The sequence below is a fragment of the Miniopterus natalensis genome, chromosome 17 (assembly GCF_054644295.1).
Source record: "Miniopterus natalensis isolate mMinNat1 chromosome 17, mMinNat1.hap1, whole genome shotgun sequence".
NCBI classification, from domain to species: domain Eukaryota; kingdom Metazoa; phylum Chordata; class Mammalia; order Chiroptera; family Miniopteridae; genus Miniopterus; species Miniopterus natalensis.
The window spans coordinates 17,168,034-17,195,584 of NC_142097.1; the positions used below are offsets into that span (position 1 = coordinate 17,168,034).

At 35.8% G+C, this 27,551-nt stretch overlaps 1 protein-coding gene across 1 annotated transcript in view; it reads right to left on the reverse strand.

Moving 5' to 3' along the window:
- NLK (nemo like kinase) overlaps positions 1-27,551 on the reverse strand; it is a 121,698-nt gene that overhangs the window by 57,065 nt on the left and 37,082 nt on the right. The window lies entirely within an intron of this gene.

Sequence of the window (27,551 nt, forward strand, 5' to 3'; positions counted from 1 at the left end):
TAATTACTATTTTACAGCTCAGTGTCCCCCTTTGTACTCTTTTAGCCTTCTATCACCTGTACAACCAATTCCCTGTATTTCTGTATTTCCCTATGTTTGAAATACTAGTGTGGTTTCCATTTTTCTGACTGGACCCAATTAATATATATTAAATCAAATAGTTAGAAAAAAAATCAATAAATTTGGTAAATATGGCCAATTGCCCATTTGGCAAATTGATTCTCCATAAATTAACATAAAGCCTTTTAATTCCTTCCACCCATCATCTATGAACGGTTTTCCTTGTATAATTTATTCCTGTCAGATTTATTTTGCTAGATTCCTGCCAATCATTCCCAGTTATGGCTATCTTTTGGTTCCTGTTTCAGTCATCCAATGCTTTGGCTATCACTCGCAGATGTGTGTCATTTAAAAATCTGACCTGTAGCCTTGGCCAGGTAGCTCAGTTGGTTAGAGCATCATCCCAATATCCCAAGGTTACGGGTTCGATTTCCGGTGAGAGCATATTCAAGAGTCAACCAATGAATGCATAAATAGGTGGAACAACAAATCAGTGTTTCTCTCTCTCTCTCAAATCAATAAATAAAAGTTACCTTTACCCAAACTACTAAAGTTTAAAACAGAACTGAGAATAGATTTCTGCAACAGATACAATACTAGAAACTATGAGACTGACATCCAATCGTTAATCTTGGGTATGGCTATTGAATTATTTAATTAACTACAATCACTCGGTTTATTTCTCCATCTTGTGCACAAGGTAATCACATTCATCAAATTGCCTTCCTGAAAATAAAGGATTCCTGTTATCGACTTATCTATCTAAAAACCATAGCAAACTTCTTTATGAATACTATGACTTCCTTATAAATTCATCTTAGTGATCACTACTTCCTTCCCTAAGTGCTCATGAAAGTCTTAAATGGTGCATTCTAGTATTTTTAAATAACATGAAGACTCTTCTTTCTTTCACTGATTGAAAATTTGGTAAAACAATTAAGTATTATTATTTTTAACTCTTCAATAGCTTGAAGTGTAATTCAACTAGGCTAAGAGACCTAACATTCTTGACAGTTGCTTAAAAAAAATACCAACCAAACCAAACCAAAAGGAAACCCACTATATGGGAGAACATATTCGCTAATGATTATTCTAATAAGGGGTTAATCTCCAAAATATATAGAGAATTTATACAACTCAACACCAGGAAGACAAACAATCCAATTAAAAAATGGGAAAAGGACCTGAATAGACACTTCTCCAAAGAAGACATACAGATAGCCAATAGATATATGAAAAAATGCTTAAGGTCACTAATCATCAGGGAGATGCAAATTAAAACTACAATGAGGTATCTATCACCTCACACCTGTCAGAACATCTACTATCAATAAATCAACAATCAAGTGCTGACGAGGATGTGGAGAAAAGGGAATCTTAGTGCACCGTTAGTGGGAAAGCAGACGGGTGCAGCCACTGTGGAAAACAGTATGGAGTTTCCTCAAAAAATTAAAAATGGAATTGCCTTTAGACCCAGAGATCCCACTTCTGGGAATATATCCTAAGAATCCTGAAACACCAATCGGAAAGAAGATATGCAGCCCTATGTTCATAGCAGCATTATTTACAATAGCCAGCATCTGGAAACAGCCCAAGTGCCCAGCAGTAGATGAGTGGATAAAAAAGCTGTGGTGCATTTACACCATGGAGTACTACCCAGCTGTAAGAAAGGAAGGAACTCTAACCCTTTGCAACAGCATGGATGAACCTGGAGAGTATTATGCTAAGCGAAATATGCCAGAGAAAGACAAATATGATACGATCTCACTAATATGTGGACTCTAATGAACAAAATAAACTGACAAACAAAATAGAACCAGAGGCATGGATACATGGAACAGACTGACAAATGTCTGGGGGGGGGGGGCCTGGATAAAGGCAAAGAGATTAGCTAAAGGACATATATATATATATGCATAGCCCGGGGACACAGACAATAGTGTGGGGAAGGCCAAGGGGGGGAGTGGGGGCTGTGTGGAGGTGGGCAAAGTGGGGGAAAATGGGGGGCATCTGCAATAGTGTCAACGATAAAAAATTTAAATTGAAAAACCAACCCAAATCCTTAACACTGCTTAAAATTCATATAAACTAAAAAAGTAAAATAGGAAACTGAATATATAATATTTAATTCAGACTATTAAAACTATTTTTTTCTGTTTAAATACACCACTGTATAGCTAGAAACTAGAAGAGAAAAATGTTGATGCAATAGCAAGGAAGGAAAATTTGGGATCACATATTGCATTTAATTGTCAGTGTCTCTCGAGTCTTCTTTAATGTAGGACTGATTACTTAGCATTTCTTTGTTTTCCATGACATTGCCATTTTTGAAGAGTATAGGCCAGTATTTTGTACACTGCTCCTTAATTTGGGTTTGTCTGGTGTTTTCTCATGATTAGATTGAGGTTATGCATTTTTAACAGGAATAACACAGAAGTGGTGTCTTCTCAGTGCATCATGTTAGAAGACACACAATTGTCAATTTTTCCCATTACTGGTGATAACTTTGATCACTTGGATGAGGTGTCTATAAGGTTTCTCCACTGCAAAGTTACTATTTTGTTCCCTTTTTAACTGTGTAAGTATTCTTTTTCTCATCAAACTCTGACCTACTGCCTTTGGCATCCATTGATGACTTTTGCCTGAATCAATTATTGCTATGACTGCCAAGTGGCGCTTTAATAATTTTAATACCTGTACAATAGTTTTTAAAAACGAGTACATTGATTTAACAGTGTCCTTTCCAAAAGCCTCATACAGCAATACTTCTTTCCAATTTCTGACTTTTTACTGGTCTTGACCCTACTTAGAGAAAAGCTGGTCTAAGATAAACCCACTCCTCTCTCAAAGTTAGTACTATGCCCTGTTGTTTTAAGGTAAAATTCACAAAGCAGCATTTTATTTTATTATTCATGCAAAAGTCAGTCATGCCTGTGGCTGGTAACAATATAACTCTAATGAATGTGAACTGCTGTGAAGTAATTTCACGCCATGTTGAGTTTGTTCTCAAACTTAGCAGATGCTTTAGTTCAGCACAAATAGTACCACAGAACTCAGACAAGTGTGGAAGCCTGTTACACAGGAAATCTTTTATTTTCTTTGTTACTGAAAGGCTTGCTGTGCTTAGTTTCTCTGCTGCTGCAATACTCTGGTTGTTTCAACTGCACTTGTTAGAAGTTCCAGCTGTAGAGAAAAGGAACAACATTTAGGGCAACTTTCTTCATTTCAGAAAAAAGGAGCCATCCTTCAAACTACAATTCACTTACTGGTCACTTCCTCTACTAAATACTGTATGCCTTAAATAAAACAGTGCATGTGTCATTTTATCTGATTGCCTTCATGGGCATTCAAGTTATACTAACAGTGTTTACTTTCTAAGTTTTAAATTAATGTTTGATTCTACAAACACTATTAAAAATAGTTTTAAGGGTTGTGAAAAAGGATCCTTTCTTACATCTGTTCAGAGTGCATCAATCCTCCTCTGTTTCTGAAGCATCCGCAAGAATCCACAAGCCATTCTTCAGAAAGATAGTCGGTCAAAAGAGTACAATACCAAAATCAGGAAGGCTTTTAGATCTGGTGTGGTCATTTTGTTGTAGTTTTCTTAATCCTAGGAAACTGTGACCACTGCCACAAATCTGCTTAAATTACTGACAAGCACAGGAGTCGGAATGAAACACAGTGAGCGAAACTTATTATGCGGATACCTTCCCAAGCACTAGAGATCAGTGATTTTTAACTGATGTGCCACAAGAATTTTTAAAACACGCAATACCTGACTATTTGGTCAGGGCAATGACTTCTTTCCCTTAGATTGTCAAATACAAAAATGACAACAGCCAACACAATAGCCATCCAGAGTGAATGAATAAAATTATACCTATTTTTTGGTCAGATTGGCAAAAAATATATTTTTTGGTGTGCCACAGAATTTTAGTAATTAGTTTATGTGTGCCAGGAGGCAAAAAAGGTCAAAAATCGCTGAATTAGAATGTTACATTACAGCTTTAAATTAGTATAACTAGACAGCAAGAATCTCCAAGAAATTATATACTCCTCACTCATTTTTTGTAAAGAATCTTTTCTCCACATGTTTTAGCAGTTTTAAAGTTATGTTTCTGATAAGGCTTTTAACAATTCAAAGCAAATAAATAACTTTATAATGAGAATGCTTTCACTTGGATTAAGAAATCAGGTTCTTCTAATTCTATTCACATAAACTTATAATTGGTAATCCTCTATTTTTTGCTATATATACAATTACTATGTCAACTGTACCAATACAGTACACATCAATAATAGAACCTCCTAACTAGACTCTAAATATTTAGATTATTGCTTTCATATTCATTTTGAAATTCATTTCCTTAAAAGCTATTTTTACTTGTATTTAGATTAAGTCTGCTTGAGAAAACAACAGCAAACTATGAGGTAAAATTTCTAACAAAGTCTAAAAAATGTACCTTATTTGTAACTAAGTCTTTGTTATATGTTCAAGGATACTACAGATTAGGGAACAAGGAATTTATTTCATGTCGCTAGTCCTTCTAAGCAGAATTTTAACAAGCTATAGTTGGTATACATTCTGACATAATTTACAGAGCTGCATACTATGCAGGAGAACAAACCTTCTAAGCATCCCTGTCTCCACCCAAAAACACATAAAAAAATTCTCATCTTTCGTATTTAATTTGTTTCATCAGTTGGGGTTAATTTGTTTTATTAGTTGGGGTTTTCTGATCTTTTTAATGTTTATCCAAATTTGGTATTTGTTGAGCTAGGTCTACATAAGAGATTCTTTTCCTTTTTCAAAAAAGATACTCATAAAATGATCCCCAAATTTGTTAATCTGAAATTACAAGGAAAAAAGGTCTTATACAACAGCTAAACCAAAGCAGTGAAGTAGTTCATTCTTTTTCTCATGGCCTAACACTACTCCTAAGAAGGAAAACATCTACATTTAACTGAAAGAATTAAATATGAACTTAAACATTCTCTAACTATGTGTTTAAATAAGTAGAAATAGCAGTGCTCCTGGTAGGTGAAACAGTACTGGGCCATTCTGATCGGCAGTGATAATCAGGGAGGAGGAACAGGGATGGGCAAGCCATGCGATATCAGGCTTCATATTTATTTTCAAATACTTATTACTAGTGAATAACGTCTAACTTTTAAGATCTCCTCGACTCCCCACCAATAATCACTGGTTAAACTGAAATATAGGTGAAAATCACTTTAACTACTATTGTCTTGGGAATATTTTATTGTTCTTTAGACCACAAATTAATTAGTTCCATCCTCACAGCTGATCCTGGGAAGACACAGAGACTCTTCCTCCTGTCACTATCAAGTATCTCTGTGAGGAGTCTGACCTGCCTGCAGGAAAGTCGCCACACAGTCTTTTTGACTGGGATTTTCTCATGTTAGACAGTGAACATGACACAGCCTACTCTGCCAAGTTTAGCCACAGCCCTCTCCTAGAAACAGACCTATGAATATTGTATGGGTAAGAAAACCAGATGCAATGAAACAAAGGTTTCTTGCTGTTAAAAGCAAACTGTCTGAACATACCAACCAAAATACTGGTAAAAAGTGAATATGGCTTGGAATTATGGTTATAAAAAAAATGTCCATATATTCTAGGGATGTATACTTAAATATATGTAGGTGAAATGAAATGAGGTCTAACATTTGTTTTAACAATATTTCAATAAGTATTGTTGAAACAAAGCAAATCTTGATAATTACTGAATCTGGTTGGTGGATATAATGAGGTCATAACTATTCAAAAGTAAAGAAACTGCAGGTTTGAAAATTTTCAAAATAAAATTGAAACTTAAAAAATTTTAAATACAAAAAAACCCTACTTATAATAATATTAATAATGCCCAATATCTGATAGTAAAACTAACAAAAGCTATGCAAGACTAAAAAATATCAGAGAGAAATTAAAGACATAAATAAATGGAGAGACATGATATATTCATGGATTAGAAAACTCAATATTGTAAAAATTTTAATTATCCCCAAACTAATTTATAGATTCAATGAAATTCTAGTCAAAATCCCAACTGGTTTCTTTTTGTGAAACTACACAAATTAGTTCGAAAGTTTTTATAGAAATGCAAATATGCCAAAGACAGCGAAGATACCCTTAAAGGAAAATAAGGTGGAAAAAGTTGCTATATCAGTTATAGCTACTAATTTAGACTAGAATTTTGGTGCAATAGACCAATGCAAGAAAAATATGACGCAGAAATAGATTATCACACAGGCACTTGGCTCACCCTAAAGGTGTCTCTGCAGTCAGAAGCATTGTGCCTTAATCTTTTGTTTCTCGGCTTCAAACCCATCTGTCTAAACAAGGCTTTATAATACTGGGGCTAACGCTCTGAAAACCACAGTCTGGTTTTGCCAACTAGTTCCATGTTAGGCTCTGCCAGTAGGGGGCATCAGAGGCGACTGCAAGGCTGTAGAAGGAAAACGGACTTGCTCCTTCCTGTCTGTCTCCTTTCTGTGTCCCCTAGCAACACTTCTTCATTCCTAGAAATGGTAGTGCCTTCCTGTAACAACAGGTGAACCCAGTTATAATTTTCCCAGCACTTGCAGAACCAGCCTCCCTGCACCCTCCACCCTAGATACCACCAATCTGTATAATTACGAATTTTTAAAGAGGAAAGAAGATTCTATTTTTTTCCCCCTCATAAAAATATACATCTATTCCAGCCCAATGGATTTTGCCATATCTTTTTGTGTGCTTCTGGTTCATTTTTTAAAAAGGAGTATACATAATATTTTTCCTATGTTTTGGTAGACTTCCAAAGGAATTTGCTTGCTTAGAAAAAAATAAATGTTTTCTTCATAATTACACAAGAATATGTTATTAAGAAGCATTCCACAGGAGAGTGCTGTCAGCAGAATTACAGTCCCACTCCTAATCTAATCACAGTCTCCTAGCTTCTTCCATTGTGAAGCAAAATGCTGAAGCAGCTGCAATATATAGATGTGCTTCAGGTTTTTAATTAGCCTTTTAAAAGTAACCAAAACCAAAAATATTGCAAATACAAAACTGGAGGCAGGACTTCCAGCTGTGGTAAACTGAGGAGGTCAGCAAATCTTCTCTTTCCAAAACAACTATAAAACTGGGCAAAAGTGTCAAAAACAACCTTTTCAGGACTTCAGAAAACAACGAAAGTCAAATCACAAATTTAAAAGTGTTTATTTACAGAAAATTTGGGTAAGAACAGTGGAAGTCAGTGGCGTTATTGCTTGGGGCTGCTCCTTACCCACCTCCCATACCCAAATCAAGTACAACACAATAGTTGTACCTGGGCAGGGCTGGTCAGAAAACCCAGGAGCTTCACTGTCAGAGGCTGCTAAGTGATTTGAAGTGAAGGGAAACAACTACATACCACTGCACTGGGAGTAAAAGTATTCAACTCCACTGGAAAAGAACAAAGAAAGCCTACAGCTCTGCTAGCCTGAGGCTGCTGTCCCAGTTGGGAAGGAGGCAGACTAACAGAAATCAAGATATTTAACAAGGAGATTCTGGAAATGACAGCCATGGGGGGCTAGGTAAACTACACACATCTCTGGCTAACTGGAGGCTGCATATATGCTCTGAGTTGGCCAAAGAGGGTCTAAGCTCTCCACATACCGTGGCTGACTGGGAGACTTCCCACATGTGAAGAAAAGAACTGAGAGGCTCTGCAGAAAATAAAAGCCGGGGCATACTTGAAAACTAGATGAGCTCCTTAACACACTCACAGTTGAATCAGCAAAGGGTAGATAGTAGCCTTACTGGATCAAGGTATTTGAGCACAACCTTGAACCAATCACTGGCTGACCACTAAGCTGTATAGGCACAAGGAAGACCTCAAGGAGGCCAATCTAAAAACTAAAAACCAGAACAACTGAGCAGAGACTTGAGTGGCTGCACCTCACAGGGTAGAAAAATTCTGAATATTAAGTACAGTCAAGTTAATTAAATATAAGGAAACATACACAATAATAGCAATAATGACAACCTTCAGGGTGAAAGATGGGCTAGGGAAGAATCTATCAGGGATTTTCAACCTTTTTCATCTCATGGCACTCATAAACTAATCATTTAAAAATGTATTATTTTTCTGATCTGACAAAAAAATAGGTATAATTTTGATTCATTCATACCAGACAGCTATTGCTGTGTTGGCTGTTGTCATTTTTTTTTATTTGACAAACTAAGGGGAAAGAGGTCATTACCCCTGACTAAATAATCAGGTACTGCATGTTTTAAACATTCTTGTGGCACACCAGGGTACCTCTTGTGGCACACTGGTTGAAAATCGCTGCAATATATTATCAAATATATCCAGTTTTTAACAAAAAAATTAAAAGGCATGTAAAGAAGCAGGAAAATGTGACTCATACTCGGGAGGAAAGCAGTAAATAGAAACTCCCTGAGTGGGCCCAGATGTTGTATTCAGGAAGACTTCAAACACAGACACTACAAATACGTTAAACAATTCAAGAAAATAATGTTTAAAGAATTAAAGAAAAATATGGTGACAATGACTCAACACACCAATAATACAAAAAAACCCCTCCCCCACCAACCCCCAAAAACAAACAAATCAAATTCTAGACTTGAAAAACACAATATGAGAAATGAAAAATTCACTAGATTGGCCCAACAGCAGAAGAAATGAAATAAGAATCAGTGAACTAGAAATTATACAATCTCTAGAACATAGAGGAAAATGTCTGAATAATGAATGGAGCCTCAGAGATCTATGCAATAACATTGAGTGTACTAACATACATAAAAAGGGAGTACCAGGAGAAAAGGAGAAAGAGAAAGGAGCAGAAAAAAACATTTGAAGAAATAATGGTTTAAAACTTCCCAAACCTAATGAAAACAAACAATCTACAGATCCAAAAAGTTCAAAAATTCCCATGTAGGATAGACGTAAGAGTTCTGTACCTACACACTCCATAGTCCAACATAGATCAAGTCAAATACAAACTCTTGAAAATAATGGAAAACAACAATAATGCAATTAATGACTGAATTCTCATCCAATATTATGAAGGCCAGCAGGCAGTAGAATGCCATATTTGCAGTAGCAGAGAAATGGTGGGCAAATGCTCTACATCTAGTTTAAAAAGACACTACCCTTCAAAAATAAAAGCAAAATGAAAACATTCCAAGGTAAGTAATGACTCAGAAAGTTTTCTGCAAGCAGACTTGCCTTACAAGAAATAACAAAAGAATTCTTTTAGTCTGAAAGGAAGTAAGCCCAAAGGGTAACTCAAATCCACAGGAAGAAGTGAGAAGCTAGAAATAGCAGATACATGAGTAAAAATAATATACTATTCAGTTTATAACATGTAGATGTAAAATATATGACAAAAGCACAAAAGGGAGAGGGAACTGAGCTATACTGCCATATTTTACCAGAATTTAGAGGATTAAAAAAATAAACACAAGTTAAAATGATCAACTAAAAAATAATTGTTTAGCACAAAAGAAGAAATATAATTTTGAAATACAAATTTAACGCAAAAAAGTCAATGAACTAAACACTTCAATCAAAAGGCAGGGATTGTCTGACTTAACTTAAAAAAAAAATAAACAGAAAAACAAATTAAAAAATCAATGAAATCAAAGTAGTTTCTTTGAAAAGGTCAAAAAAATTGCTAAAATTCAGCGAGACTGACTAAGAAAAAACAAAGATACAAATGGACAAAATCTGGAATGTAAAAGGGATGTCACTACTGACTTATTTTAATATCAGTGTTTTAACTCTAATTCATTTGGAAATTCCTAAGATGTATGCAATGATGTATTTGTTTATAACAATACAAACCATGAAACAATTTTTGGAACTGCTACTTTGTCTATACTTAATTTTTCAACCCATAATATTTGATGATTATCACCTAATATGTCTCATAACTTTTTCGTATGTACTTTATTGCCATTTTATCAAATTCTTTAAAGCAGCTACTATCAAATTTACTATATCAGAATCAACTGGTGGGCTTTTAAAAAAGAAACACAAAAACCAAAACAACTGTTTCATTAAGCTGGTAGCAGGGCCTATAAATCTGAGTTTTTAGAAACTCTCAGATGACTTTAACCAGACTCAAGAGCTACTGCTTTAACACAGTGCCTTTTGTTACTTTAATATACATAAGGATCACCCAGAATTCTTTTTTTCTCTTTATTGATTTCAGAGAGAGGAAGGGAGAGGGAGAGAGAAATGGAAACATCAGTGATGAGAGAGAGTCACTGATTGGCTGTCTCCTGCATAAGCCCTGCCGGGGATCTGTACTTTAAATTTAAAATTTGCAACTTTCCTAAATTAAATTATGCTGTTGCATTCTTTAGATTTTCTCGGTATGTACCTATCATTTACATTGTAATAATTTTCTTCTTGCATATTCCTGTACTTCATTTCATTTTTAAAAAACATTTAAAATTGCTGACATTCAATAACAAATAGCACTGTTCTACTTATTTTTTTATTTTTAATTTTATTTTTTTAAATATACCTTTATTGATTTCAGAGAGAGGAAGGGAGAGGGAGAAAGAGAGATAGAAACATCAATGATGAGAGAGTCATTGATCGGCTGCTTCCCACAACCCAGCCATGTGCCCCTGACCGGGAATCAAACTCTGATCTCCTGGATCGTAGGTCGGCACTCAACCGCTGAGCCATGCATGCTGGGCTCTACTTATTTTTTTAAAGTGGAAGATGTCTCTGCTTTTCCATTTTGTCTGATGTTGACTTTTAGTTACAGATATATAGGAAAAACCTATTTACTTTATACTTTTTAAAGTTTCAGAAACAGGTGTTGATTTTTATAAAATATTTTTAGAATATTTTAAAATATTTTGGGGACATTATGATTTTCACTAATTTCTTTTTAAATTTGCCAGGTTATAAATCCTCGAGAGCAAGAACTCTTCTATCTTTGTATCTTCCCAGAGCCTAGAATAATATATTCCTTATCCTACGTCAATGAACATTGGTCTAAATGATTTTACTATTTCTCCTAGTAATGGAATAGATTATGGTAATAGTCTCCTTCACACCAAAGCAATCTTGAATTTCTATAGTAAATCTCACTTGGTCATGGTCAATATATATTTTAAAATGTTGACTATCTTTTAGTATGCATTTTCTTTATATTATTTAAGAGTTTTTTCATCTATGTTTATCAACAAGACTGGTTTTCATTTTTATGTTGTGGCCTCATCAGGCACCAACCATATCTGTCTGCCTCACAAAATAAACTGGCAGTGCTTAGTAAATATTTATATGATACAGATATTGCATGTTAAAAAGTATTCACCAGTGATTCCAGCAAATTTTCTCCTGTTTCCTGTTGCAACTGATTTAGTCAAAGTATCTAGTTGTGCAGTAGTCTAAATTTTAATTTTTTACGAAAAATTATCCATTTCAGTAGTTCTCGTCTTAATTTTGTCTACCTTATCACTCTGTTCTTAGATCCGAGATGAACTAGTCCATTATATATAATTTTTTTTTTTAATTGAAACAGGCATGTAGAGTTGAACAAAACTCTAAGTTTAGCTTTGCCAACCATGTAAGCTGAATTGTTATTGATGGAGGTTTTTATGTCTTTCAAGTAGCATAGGTTTTTTGTAGTATGTATTTCCCTTTTCATCTGGTTGAAAATCTGCTATGCTTTGCTATTCACATCTATCTTATTATACCATAATCTGCAGATAATGTATGTAAAATTTATGCTGAAAATATTTACTAAGAAAATGTTTATATTCAAAACTGTGCATTTAAAATAAAGCACATACTATTTACATTTCATTCTCTCAAAAATTTATCTTATTATATTACTGAGAGCAATAAATTTTTTGTTTATTTGAATTGAAATTCTGATAGTGAGCTATTATTCACTGTCTCCTACTAAAGTATTCTGGTATATAGTTCTTGCATTTATCAGTTTTTGTTTCCCATGTTTTCCTGTTATGTAATCTGAAACACATCTGCTGGCATATAAAAAGCATGGTATACAACACATCCCAATTTTATGAAGGAAGTTTTGGGGTAAAAACTTTATGTACATTCATTATATATGAACTGAAATGATTTTAAAATGGTAATGTATAGAAAAACACTGTTTTGTTCATATAAATAAAGCACACTGTATAACAGAATTTAGTTGAGGATAATAAATTCTGAATATGCAAAAATATTGTAAAAACTAAAAAAAATTAAGAAGTCAATCTTGTTTGAGGCATGTTTTCAATAAAATAGGTACACAAATCATTATTCATCATGTATTTCATGTAGGTTCTCAAATCACAATATGCACACTTTAAATGCAGTGTAAGTTTTAGAAAACATACATTTTGGAAAAAATGCAATGGCAAATATTGTAATTTACCTCTGATTTTTAACTGTGTCAAATAGAACAATAAAGGAAAGGAAATAGATTACCCACAACAGGAACATCAAACATTGTAAACAATATTTTTTTTTCATATGCTGGTGTTCTACAGGGCTGTATGCAGCCTTGGCTCTGGGCATTGAAGTCTGCTGGCATGGTGCAGGGAGCAAAATGGCTCTAAATGAGCTGAGTGATCATAATTAGCTAACAATGTCTACCCCAGACCCACCTGGGGAAATGGGGATGGGCTCAAATGTTGCCAGTAAGAGATAATAAGGGCTTTCTTCTATAGGGGCTCTATGGGTAAGTCACCAGGCCTTCTTCGTGGCTCACTTAACAAGGGATAGGGAGAGGCTCTGGCTCCCCAAACACCTGGCAGGGGTGTATCTGATGACTGAGACTTTACTTTTTCCCAAATCCATTTTTCACCAGCAAATGACATCTGCAACCCTTTGAAGAGTAATACATATTTTCTCACACTTGGAAAGACAGCTGGAGGGAAGGAGATGAAAACATCATCCCAGGTTTAGATCTGAAGCATACCAACCTTTGAATAAAACAACAATTTAAAATTTTTATATTGCCACTTTAAATATATGTATAGATTAATATAACATATAGATTAGAAAATTAAAAACTATAAAATCTCAGGTAAAGAGGGGTGCATTTGCTTCAGCCACAGCTCATTAGCCATGTTAGAGAAGCCACCTGTTACACCACAGCTAGAATTTCAGGTGTGTATTACATGGTAAGAGGATTTTCAATTCTCCTTTGAACTATAAATTTAAAAGACAGTGTTGGGTGAAAGGAGGTCCCTGTTTCCTTTCCCTTTAGCTAAGACAGAAATCCTTGAACCAAGGTGAAGATTCAAGGTAGCAATCAGAGACATGCAGAATGTGGTTGAATACAGGAAAATGGTCTGCTGCCTGGCATTTTACTGAGGAGAGGAACATCTAACAAACCCACCCAAAGAATGGAAGGCTACTAAGTCAAGTGGAATTAAAGGAGGATTCAGCCGTAGCCAGTTTGGGTCATTGGTTAGAGCATTGGTTATGGACTGAAGGGTCTGGGGTTCAATTCCGGCTAAGCGCAGGTACCTTGGTTGCAGGCTTGATCCCTAGCCCTGATCGGGGCACAGCGGGAGGCAAACAGCTGATGTCTCTCTCTCCCCCTTCCATTCTTTCTGAAACTCGGAAAAAGCATTGGGGAAAAAAGGGGGGGATTCAATGGTGCAACAGTTTTTAGTAGTCAGAATTCATAGAAGGTGGCCATAAGAAAACCAAAAAATAGGTGTTTAGAACTAGGACAGCATCAGTTTCTTCTTAAATAGTTTCCTTCTTATGCTACTTATATCCAAAATACTATCCAAGGGGAAAAGCAAGGCTTTCCTGAACCTACAGGGTTCCATGTAAAAAGATTTCAAGACTGTTACCTCTTACTGCAAATTACTTCCACATGGATCCTGAATCTCTCCTTGAGAGCCTTGCTCTGCTTGTTGTCAGTTTCACTTCAGGAAGGATGACTAACCATCAAAGTCATGAGGATGAGACATGTCGTTTGTCTGCCCCCAAAATCTACCTGAAAACTAGCACTTGCAACATCTAATAAAGATAACAAAAACCCAGGCAGTGCCTTCCATTGACTGACCCCACTTTGATAAAGTAAACATGATTGTTTATGTACAGCAATTTGTTACTGAGTCACACAAATCAACAAGAGAAACAAACCAGAGAAATAGGAATGAGAAGAAGCTAGTAAAAGCAGCTTTACATACTTCTATTCCGAGACCGTATCTTAAAATCACTTCCTGCTCTTAGAGAACATGTAGTTTTGGTGAAAAATGTAATAAAGGGAACATCAGGCAGGAAACATATTCATCATTAGACAAGGCGTTGAAAAGGAATTCTGAAGTGTTTCACTTATTAAGTGGCGACTACAACAAATAATAAAAATACAATGTGAGTCTACAATACGAAAAATGTATGAGTCCAAAAATTAACAGGTAAAATGGTCAGAATAAATTCTTCAAAAAGCTTATGAATCTTAAACTATTTCCCTTGGAACTTTAGTTGACCAACAAACCTGCTAAGTTAAAGAAGATATTAGATTTTTGCCTATTTTCAAAAGCATTTATTCAGAATTTGGTTTCAAAAGTTCACCACACACATACCACCACTGTGGTAACCAGATAAAATTTAAAATCTAAGCATATTTCCAAATCCATTATTATCTCATTTGGAAATACACATAAAAATTCCCTTAAATAAATAAATCTATAGGACATTAAATACAAGGTGTCCCAAAAACATGTATACACCTTTCACAGCTGATAGCTCGAATGATGATCTTTCTTTTCAGCCAGATTAAGCTCTGAACAAAGGAAATTCATCCTAAAAGGCTACTGGAAGTTTGAAAACTCAGTTGAAGTACAAACACTGCCTTTATAATTCTTAAAGTGTGTATATATATTTTTTGGGACACATAAAAATATATATGGCCAATAATTAAGAGAAAATTACCTGCTTAAAAAACAACAACAATACTGATTGGAGGAAAATAACCGAATTCGAACCCATACTCTCTACAACACAACATTCATAATGTGCAGGATATAATCCCAAATTATATGACATATGAAGAAACAAGACAAAAGGTTACATGCAGTAAAGAAAATAAAACTCATTTAATTTTGACTCTGAGGTGAGGTGAACCAGATGTTTAAACAAAAAGATAGGGATTTTTAAATGGCTATTTTGTGATCATCAACACTGTAAATCAAAACATGTTTTTTAAAAAATGTTTACATTAATTTGAGAGAGGGTAAGGGAGGGGGGAGGGAGAGAGAGAGAAAGAGAGAGAGAGAGATGTGAGACACATGGGTCGGTTGCCTCCCGCACGCACCCCAACCAGGGACTGAACCAGTGACCTTTTGGTGCATGGGATGATGCTTAACCATCTGAGCTACACCCACCAGGGCTTAAAATAAGAAATAGTAGAAAAATAAAAACAAAAGACCTATCGTTGAAAAGTTTAGTTTCTGAAATAAAAAAATTCATTGAATGAACTGAGCCAATTGGAAAAGGCAGAGGGAACAGTACGTAACATGAAGATAGGTCAATAGAAATTAGTATCCAAGATGAAGACAAAGAAAAAATATTTTTAAACCAAAGAACAGTCTCAGGAACCTATATGATTAGATCAAATAGTCCAACATATTTGTAATTGGAATGCTATAAAGAGTAGAGGGGAAAAAATGGGACAGAAAAAATATTTGAAGAAATAATGGTTGTGTCCTGGCAGGTGTGGCTCAGTTGGTTGGAGAGTTGTCCTGTACACCAAAAGTTTGCGGGTTTGAGTTCTGGGTCAGGGCACAAACCTAGGTTGAGGGTTCGACCCCAGTTGGGGCACAGAGGAAAGGAAACCAATAGATGTTCTCTCTCACATTGCTGTTTCTCTCTCGCTGTAATTTGGCATGTATACCTAAACACTTGAAAAAGGAGTGGACCTTTTGACCCAGAAATTCTATTTCTAGGAAGATTTAATACAGAAATAATCAGACAAATTAAACAAGGATATATACAAGAATGGTACTGGAAAGCTTTTCATAATGGTAAAAAAACAAGAGTGATAAAGCTCTGTGTGTTCAACAACTGGTGATTGATTAAATAATGAAATATCTATCCAATTAAAATGATGTGGCCAATAATATACATGTGTCCTTACTGATGTATGATGATGTATTCAGTATTGATTTTCTTTCCCTTTCTTGCATTCTATCCTGGTACCTTTCATAAAAATGTTTACCCTCTACTTGTGGGAGTTATGGCACAAATAAGTGACTAATAACTATCATAACAGTCAGGTGTCTAACATTAGAAGAAAAATAATCACACCATATGAGGCTATATTTTCTGTCTAATTTTTATGTGATTAAAGAAAAAAACACATTTGGACTTTACTCAGTATTATCACAAAAGATCTGATGTAAGCAACTATTTCATTTCAGAAGAGCTCTGTTCCACAAATGTAATGTTATTTTAATAATTTATTTATAGTTTGCCCTGTGATAAAGAAGTAACAGGAGTTTCTAGTATATACTTTTTGGGTTTGTAGTATTTGGGCATCAGTTCCTTATGTATAAAAGGAAAATGGCAGGGTATGGGATTTGCTTGTTTCTAGTTCAAAGGAAGAATAATCCATTAAAAATCAGTCAACATCTTAAATGATAGAATTGGCAAATGCAAAATACCAAGAAATAAACCTTTGTCAACCAAGATTCACTTAACAAAAAAGAAAGAAAAGAAACATGATCTTTATTAAATCCTGGTACATTTAAACCTAGGGAACATTCACTATATTATAAAACGGACATTCAGTCTGTCAAGGAGACCAACAAAGAATCACAAGTGAGCCCAGCCGGGCATGGCTCAGCGGTTGAGCATCGACCTAGGATCCAGGCAATCGGGGTTTGATTCCCGGTCAGGGCACATGCCTGGGTTGCGGGCTCGATCCTTAGTCAGGGGTGTGCAGGAGGCGGCCAATCAATGACTCTCTCAGCATTGATGTTTCTATCTCTCTCTCCCTCTCCTTTCCTCTCTCTGAAATCAATAAAGATATATTTAAAAAAAAAGAAAAAAAGAATCACAAGTGAAAAGTGATACATCCTCAATGGTTTACTAGTTGCTAAAATTTAAAGTCAATTATCTTCCTTGAAGACAGTGAAAATGTACAAGCATCTGTCATTATAACCACATTAGCATCGGGTAATAAGATGTCTAATGCTCCCACAACTACAGGTAATTCAAACAGGAAAGAAGCAATATACTACTAGTTACTCAAGGTTAATAATGCCTACTTTAGCGTGGCTGGGCACGGCTCAGCGATTGAGCATCGACCTAGCATCCAGGAGATCATGGTTCAATTCCCGGTCAGGGCACATGCCCGGGTTGCAGGCTCGATCTCTGGTCGGGGGCGTGCAGGAGGCGGTCGATCAATGACGTCTCTCTCATCATTATGTTTCTCTCTCTCCCTCTCTCTGAAATCAATAAAGATATATTAAAGAAAAAAAAGCCTACTTTAAAATAATAGTGTTTCCCAATCCAACTAGGTCTAGATATTCAAATCAAGTAAGGATAATTCATTTAGAAAAATGAAATACAACCTGGATTTCCACCGAAAAAACAGTACCACATCTTACAAATTTGCCCTGCAACTCAGCATATCTTAATTCAAAGAAGAAAATAAATAGCCTATGTAAAATGTTTGTAAATCTGACTGTAACGAAAGATTTGAGGTTTACTTATTCAATGCCAAATCAAAGAACACAAGTTAAATACACACATATATACACAAGAAATTTAACTTTATTAAATCTTCTTAATAAAGGAAACACATTTAGAATAGCTAATTATACATAACATTAGTATAATTTAAAATTTTCTGTAAGCAACCAAGTAAATATTTTGCTATTTGAACAATTTTTGTGTGTGCAGTTGCCTTCAGAAGTTACATGAGAAAAATAACTGGCTGTATGGCCCTTGTACCTTGATGCCTCACTTTAAGTTAAATTATATCCCAAACCAAATTGAAATACAAGCAATTGGTTCAAGCCAAGTTCCATTAGATGGAAGAATAAAATTATTAAGTATGGCTGAAGAGGGTAGTGATGGGACGTGGCACTGCAACATACCAGACAAAAACAGTGAAACAAGGGCAAGACTCCATCCTATCACTGTTTAGACCCGACAGAGTCTCATGTATTCTACAAGGCAACTGCTGGGAATGTACCTCTGTTTTCTAACTGAAAAGGAAATGATTCTTTATCTTTCAATAGTAAGGTATCTTTTTTTTTTTTTTTTAATTTATTGATTTCAGAGGGAGGAAAGGAGCGGGAGAGAGAGATAGAAACATCAATGATGAGAGAGTCATTGATCGGCTGCCTCCTGCACGCCCCCAACTGGGGATCAAGCCCGCAACCCGGGCATGTGCCCTGCCTGGGAATTGAACCCCAATCGCCTGGATCCTAGGTCAACGCTCAACCGCTTAGCCACACCTGGCCAGGCAGTAAGGTCTCTCTTAAACTGTTTCCCTGACTTCAGTAATCCGTAAATGTAAATTTTTATTAGGGCCTCACTTCTTTATTAAGGAAAATTAAGATGTTTCAATATTGTTTTTCCTTTTCTCTCTGCTGTTTGGAAACTGAGGTGGGAGTGGGGAACTAGAAAAATGTCTTCAGGATCTACATGGGCTTTTTACTGATTTAGATCAATGACCCATGGAAAGTCTCTCTCTGGATGCCCACATGTCAGGATGCCAACGTTCAAGTTCAGGCAACCTTCTCCTTCCAAGCTCAATCCTTGACAGACGTTTTCTCCGTCAACACTCCTCTGACTACATCCCCTTAGGTCTAGAGATCTGAGGCTATACTGTCGGAGGATTTTAAATAATACCAGAACGTTTCATTTCAAAAATTCAAGTCTAGACCAAATGAGTCACAATAATAATTCTGCAAGGTTTTGGTCAGCTTATATTTTCTAGGCTTAAATATTTAAGCGAGGCTAAAAGTAAACTATATTGTACTTTTTTCTCATGTGTGAAATTAAAACTTTATATAGTAGAATCAAGGACTTAGGCATTCTGTAATCCTCTTCAAAATTAATTCCTATTTTTAGTGAGTCAGTATGAAGTTCAGAATGCTGTTTAAACTAGATTTTTCTAAAATCCGTTAAGTAGCTACCATTCTTTTTCAATTTGTTTTGTGTGTGTGTGTGTGTGTTTGTGGTTTTATTTTTAATCCTCACCTGAGAATATTTTTCCTCTGTTTTCAGAGAGAGTAGAAGGGAGAGAGGGAGAGGGAGAGGGAGAGGAACATGAAGGAGAGAGAGAGAGAGAGAGATAGACAGACAGACAGACATTGATGTGAGAGAGACACATTGGTTGGCTGCCTCCCACAAGAGCCTGGCCAGGGTCAGGCATGGAGCCTGCAACTGAGGTATGTGCCCTTGGCCAAAATTGAACCAGGGATCCTTCAGTCCGCGGGCCGATGCTCTAACCACTGAGTCAAACCAGCTAGGGCTCAATTTGTTTTTTAAAAAGTATATTCTTGACCTATAAAATCATGCTTGTGCTGAAAATTTCCTGAATATCACTGTTTAGTAAGCAAGGCATAAACATGAATGTGCAGTTATACTTCATTATTGAGACTTGGAGAAACACATGGGAAATTTTGGAAAAGTTAAAATTCTCCATTCCAGTTTTATGATTTTAAGATAGCTGCAACAGAACACAGAACCAAGAGGAAGGACAGGAACATACTTGGGGAGAGATGATTTTTTTATTTGAGCCAGCTATTTCAGGAAATCCTGGAATATTTACAGGGAGTGTCAGAATGCCATCTGGTTGTACTATTGGTATAATTTTTAAATGTAACTTTAAGGACTGATGCAATCCAGGGAGGCAGGTGGGGAAGGGGATGCCTAATGGGATAATCACTTCAAATCTATTATTTTAATGACAGAAAATCTGAAACCATGTGATGCTTTATATCTTGATCAAGAAGTGAATTTTACTGGCCCCTTGCCTTATAATACAGCCCCTGACGACGGGAGAATACAATTATACTACAATCCTGAGAAGAAGGAGCGTTGACTTTTGAGGTGAGAGACACTTCTTTTCCAAAGAGCTCTAAATTTCTTCCACAACTATGTGAGTTATAGTCTGGGAGAAAAAAGTAAAATAATATCCATCGCACGAAGAAGCTGCTAATCTGAGAAATGGAATGAATCAGATACATTACCATGAACAATGGTCAGTACTCTTCCCTAGGGTCCAGGCCATTGTCATACTGCTTAGGAGAGAGAGGGAGATAAAAGAGGGATACTAGGACAGGGAGGCAGGTAGTATGGTGTGTCATTTAACAGCACCATACACGTAAAACACAGTCTCTTCTCCCATGAAGACAATCCTTTCCTAGCACACACAGCAAAAATTTCCATGTGAGGTTCCTGATGGCTATTACTTGTGCTTTCCCAATGTTCTTTCTCATCTCATTCTGATAAGCAGATCACAACTCCCACTATCCAAAAAGACTTCTTGGGAAATTAAAAATTGGAGCTGGGAGAAGATCCCTTTCTTTGGTTAAAGAGCTATTAGGATGTGTACTGAGAGCTGCCTTTGCCATGTGGAGAAAACAATCACAATTTGCAGAGAAAAATAAAGGAACAAAACCCCTAATATTCAAGTCTTACATTTCAGATATACCTAAGACTAGTTTTACTTCTATCCATCTTGAGGTCTGGTCATATGAGTCACAAGTTTTGCTAGAGTTTGAGTTGAACTTTTGTAATCCAAGAGACCCAACTCTTATACCAACCTTTACTAAGTGCTCATTTTTCACCTGTATAGAAATAATAGCTTTTGTCTCTCTTTCTCTTCCCCTCACAGATCATAAACACTGTAATGTGCTCCTTCGGCAAACCCCTAGGAGATGGCAGCGTTTAAAATAATCCTTTTCCGATACTTAATCTTTTCACGACTGACCCTATATTATATACTACCATGGACGGATGAACTCTCTTCATCTCTCCCAATGCTACTTTCCTTTTCTGGTATCCAAGTCTCGAACCCAGTCAGCAAAGGAGAGGTGGCAATAGCTGGGTTAACAATGCACTATTTAGCCCGGCTGGGTGTGGCTCAGCGTTGAGCATTGACTTGGGGTCTAGGAGATCATGATTCGATTCCTGGTCAGGGCACATGCCCGGGTTGCAGGCTCGATCCCCAGTTGGGGACGTGCAGGAGGCAGCGGATCAATGACGACTTTCTCATCACTGATGTTTCTATCTCTCCCTTCCTCTCTGAAATCAATAAAGATATATTTAAAAAAGCAATGCACTATTTACAAACACACATATCCATGACAGTCATTTCAAAGGTGCAAAAGAAAAAGAGGCCTTATTGAGAAATATGTTCTTGCTTTTAGGGTCTTAGGACAGACAGGAACATTGGATATCAATTTTCAAACTGCTTAGGTTTGAAGCTACTTTTGGTTTTGGTGGTGTTTTTGCTCAGAAATGTGAAGAAAGATCTAACCATTCCCTATATAGCAAACTCTAGGAAGCTGTGAAAATTATAGCCTTTTCAGAGAGCTTAATTTCACCTCACATAAAAACAAATTTTACTTGTTCACATTGTCTCATGAGAATATAATGGCGACTGGCAAACTTGTGAATCTATCATATTCTAGTAAAAATATTACGGCTTCGTTCTGCTATCCTTGTTATTGAACAATAGTCATTCTTGGTTTTTTGGGGGGGTAATCTTTCTTGTCATTCTCTTTTTAGAGATGTTAGGTTGAAATTCTAATGTGTTGTAATGCAGACTGTATGCTGACTTAGGCAGTCTAACAGCTGAATAAAGCCTGACACAATGTTCATCAATTATTAACACTAGCAGAAGCCATTAAAGAGTCTAGTACAACATCAATAAATTAGCTGAACAAATGAAATAAATGAATAGTGAAAGCCTATGATGTGCAATTTTCATGGGAATGATTGTTACCTTCATTTTTCAAAAAGGAAAATTGATGCACAGAGAAGTTAACAAATTTGTCTTGGGTCACAGAGAACAAAGGGTAGAACTGGGATTGGATTAAAGTCTGTCGAAATCTACAGTATGTGTTCTTTTAAAAAAAAATTGATTTTAGAGAGAGGGGAGGGAGAGGAGAGGGGAAGGAGGGAGGAAGGGAGATAGAGAGAGAGGGAGGGAGAAAAAGAGAGGGAGAGAAAGAGAGAAACATTGATTGGTTGCCTCCTGTACATATACCCCCACCAGGGATCAAATCCACAACCTGAGTATGTGTACCCAGGATGGAAATCAAACCTGTGACCTTTCGGTGTACAGGACGGGACTGGTGCTCCAACCAACTGAGCCACACTGGCCAGGGCCAATGATACCAGGTTGCTCTCTCTGAACTCTTAAGTTCTGTGAAGCAGCAGTTACAAATCTCTCTCTCTATACCTTCTAAGGACCGCTTTTACTACAATTATCTTTCAGAGAATTTCCTTTTTATTATAGATCACTCTTCTGGGTAGGCCTATGGAGTAAATTAAGGGGAATATGTGGTGAAGATGTGAAGGGAGAGCTAATGGGGACGGCCCACAAAAGTCTACTTTGAAAATGCTATTATATATAGATCAGCCTACTTGAGAAGCACTCTATTTTGGTTTCATTAAGTATGTACGTATTTCAGAGCCAAAACTATATTTAAGAAACCCACTGTGTATTTTCCCAGTATATGGCTACACGAATATTTCAAAGAAACTCAAGTCCTTTGTTTTATTAATATACGTTCCTCCAACTCCCCCCCCCCAACTGCCTCCCTGGCCAGTTATTATTCGTTAGTTGGGAGAGAGCATTTCTCAGAAATCTGGTTTAGGAAAACTTTAAAAATATAACAAAAGTCAAACTGCTTAGTTACTTAGCTGTTTCTACACAGGGCAGGACAGTTTGTTTTGTTTCACCTTTATCTCCCTGCCACTTGTTACACAGTAAGTGTTTGTTGAAAGGGAGTGCTCTACTCATGTAAGTCTGGTTAGAAAACAAGGAGTTTTATAAAATATTGTTCACTGACTTGAGGATGAAATAACCTTAATAAGGGAAAGAGAAATTCTAAAATACTGTTTCAAAATATTTATGTAGTTAATGGGACCGAGAAAATTCCCTTGCAAACTATGGCTTCCTCTAAAGACAAAAATAAATAACACCAAATGGAAGAACTACCACATACTAAGTAAATGTTCTAGATCTGTTTTTATTTGTTGTAAAGAAACACGTGTATCCATAAGTTTTCTGAAACTGCTAATGTTACATTTTAATAATCTAAATTCTTTTTCTAAGACAGAAATCCTGACAAGCCTTTCCTTTTCCTTACCCTCCACTCTCCCCCTTCCTCCCTCCACCACTCTTTTAGAGCTGTGAGCAACACATCAATCTTAATGCATTAAGAGTGGAAGCATGAGACCAAAGAAAAGTTGGTCCTGACAGAGGGACATTTTACTTTAAAAATGGGAAGGAAAAACTGCTGTGCAGGTGCTGCATCAATCCAAAGAGGTTTTGCTTTTGGCAGCACATTTAAGAAACACTTGTATATTGTTAGTTATAATGATTTCTAGGTCTTTCTTGTTCAACAAGGGGCACCTACCTGTCAACATTTCAAAAGATGGCATAAAAGACAGACTAGTTGTCAAAAGAAAAAGAAAATCTGATGCCAGCACGACAAAGGCTTTTTATTTTGGAAGATATTTAATAAGCACATTACTTTGGGGGGGGGGGAATGGCTAAGAAGGGGACATTACCCAGTGTGATCTGTTTTACTTGGATTAAATGTCATAAAACTTGCCATGTGTCTTCTGGAATACCTCAGAGTGAAATCAACTAGGGTCTCCAGACAGGAAAAGGAATAGCCCCAAAGAACAGTCTCATTTTACACAGTACTATGATAATTTTAGTCATTACTTTTTAAAGGAAACTATTTAGGAAATAGGTGTTAGAGCTATCAGAATAATTTATTTGGTTACTTTGGTTCAGATTACTGAATTTACCAAGTGAATGACATCTGTGGGATCTGTTATTGTATATTTAATACAATGAAGCCAGAGAAGCTATAAGAACTATATTGACTTTTGTTCAAACCAGTGATAGTGTATTTCTGACACATGTAACCCAGAAATTAGAGAAGCCAGGACTTACTGCCCAGATAAAATGTCTGCCACATCTGTTTCTGATACCTTCTATTAAGACATTAAATACTATTGATGCATCAAAATATTGCTTGTCCCTCCATCTTTCCCGCCCTGGCATTAACTATTATCCTGAGTCTGGTGTGAATCCCTGATATTCACACTTTAAAATTGTTGATACATATGACTGTATCCATAAAACATGACTTCAAAAAAAATATTACACAAATGGCATCACACCGGCCTAAGCTTTTACATATAATTTCCTCCATGATCAGCCTAATTTTAAAAATTTAACCATGTTAAGTCATCTAGATCTATTTCAGTCATTTAATGGATAGCATAGCATTCCACTATATAAATAAACTATAAGCCCACAGATCCAAGAAGTTCTCTGAAGAAGAAACATGAAGAAAAATTATACTAAAACACATCAAAATCAAATTGCTTAAAACCAGGTGTGGAGTGGGGTGGGGAATTGGATGAAGGTGGTCAAAGGCACAAATTTTTAGTAATAAGATAAGTAAGCACTGGCGGTGTGATGTACAACATGACAACTATAGTTAACACAGCTATATGGTACATTTGAAAGCTGCTAAAAGAGTAAAGCTGTTAAAGAAGTATCCTAAAAGTTCTCATCTCAAGGGGAAAAAATTTTCTTTCTTCTTTATTTTTGTCTCTGTATGAGATGATGAGTGTTAACTAAACTTACTATGGTAATCATTTCACAATATATGTCAAGTCATTAAACTGTATACTTTAAACTTATACAGTGCTATATATCAATTATCTCAATAAAACTGAAAAAATTTGCTTAAAACCATCAATAAAAAGAAAAATCTTAAAAGCAGCCAGAGAAGAAAGACGTGTTACATGTAGAAGAACAAAGAAAAGATTATAGCAGCTTTCTCATTGAAAACAATGTAATCTAGAAAACAATAGAGCAACATCTTTAAAGTACTCAAATGACAAAATCTGTAACCCTAGAACTCCATATCCAACAAAAATAACTTACAAACCTGAAGATAAAATGAAGACTTTTTTAGATATGCAAAGCTGAAATAATTCATTACCAGCAAACTTTCACTGTAAGACCTGGTAAAGGAAGTCCATAAACTGAATGAAAATGCCAGACAAAACCCTGGATCTACACAAAGGAATGAAGAGCACAGGAATAATACCATAGATAGATACAAAACCTTTTCAGTATTCTTTAAAACTCTTTAAAGGATAATTGACTATCTAAAGCAAAATAACAATGTAGTGCGGGGTTTAAAAAATATGTAAAAATAAAATGTATAACAACAATAGCACAAAGCCCAGAAGGGGCAAAATGGAAGTAGACTACTGTCAGGCTTCTATGCTATACATAAAGTAGTATATAACGGCAACTGAAGGTACACTGATGACTTAAAGATGCATACAATAAACCTTAAAGCAACTACTAAAATAACAAAGCAGAGTTATAACTTAAAAAGCCAACTAAAAAGATAAAATGGAGTTATAAAAAATACTCATGATCCATATTTAAAAAACTAATAAATCGAAGTAATCGAAATTAAGATCTTCTGCTCTTCAAACACACTGTTAAGAAAATAAAGACAACTGGGAGAACTTATCTGAAAATCATATAGCTGGTAAAGGATTTGTATTGAGAATAAAAAACTCTCAAAGCTCAATAAAATGAAAACAAACACAATTTTTTTACAAAATAGGGAGAAGACGTGAACAAACATTTTGCCAAAAAAGAGATACAGATGGCAAACCACTAGTCATTAGCAAAATGCAAATTAAAACTACAGCAAGAGACCAGTAAATACCCATTAAAATACCTAAAATTTAAAAGACTAACCCTACTAAGTATCAACAAGAATATGGAGGAACTAGAACTCTTACACATGCTGGAGATACAAAATGGTAAAACCACTTTAAAAATCAGTTTAACTTGAAAAGTTATACATACACTTACCATATTACCCAGTCATTCCACTCCCAGGTGAAATGAAAACATGTGTCCATGCAAAGACTAAGACATGAATATCCATAGCAGTTTCATTTGTAATAGCTCCAAACTAGAAATAACCCAAAGCTGTTGTATGTCCCTATAATAGATTATTACTGACAAGGAAAAGTAACTACTGGTTTGTGTAACAACATGGATGAATCTCAAAATAAATATGCTCAAAATAAATAAGTCAGAGGAAAAAGTACATTCTGCATAATTCTATTTACATAAAATTCTAGAAAATGCACTACTCTATATTGACAAAAAGCCTGGAGATGGTAGGAGTGAGGTAGGGAGGCATGAAAGGGATAGATTACAAAGGGACAAAGGAATTTTTGTGTGATGATGAATATGTTCCAGATTAAGGTGAGTGTATACATATATCAAATTTATATTTTATAATTTAAATATGTGCAGCTTGTTGTAAGTCAATTATGCTTTAATGAAGTTGTTTAAGTAATCTTAACCTGTTTTCTTAAATGGTATAAACTTTCTGTTATAAGATGAATAATTCTGAGGATTGAATGTATAATGTGGTGACTATAGGTGAACAGACAGTACTGAATAATTAAAATTTGCTCAAAGAGAACTTAATTGTTTTCACACACACATAAAAAGGGTAAATATATGAGGTGATGGATGTGTTAATTTAATTTGTGGGAATTCTTTCACAATGTATATCAAATCATCACATTGTAAGCTTTAAATATAGTATTACAATTTTATTTGTTAATTATACCTCGATAAAGCTGGAAAAAACCTTTACCTCTTTTCATTAATCACACTGTTGGTGTCGGTACGCTGAGTGCTGTGTATATACTATGGGGATGAAACAAATGCATACTTATGTGATGTTTTACTTCTGTGATTTCCACTGCCATAAAAACCAGGATTTTCAATACGTGAGAAAGGAGATACAAGTATAAGATCAGAGTTTTAATAATTCAACTTAAAATATCAGTATAAACTCTTTAAAAAAAAAAATCTTTATTGATTTCAGAGAGAGGAAAGAAGAGGGAGAGAGAGAGAGAAACATCAATGATGAGAGAGTCACTGATAGGCCGCCTCCTGCATGCCCCCCGACTGGGGATGGAGCCCGCAACCTGGGCATGTGCCCTGACCGGGAATCGAACCCTGATTGCCTAGATTCTAGGTCGACGCTCAACCGCTGAGCCATGCCTGGCCGGTTTCAGTATAAACTCTTGATGCCGTTGTATCTTAGTAAGATCTGTCCCCTGAAAACGCTTTAGAAACAATGACCAACCCAAAAGGAATGAGTACCCCTAGTGCCCAGGGGACCTTGGAGAAATGGCTGATTTCTGGGGTAGAATATG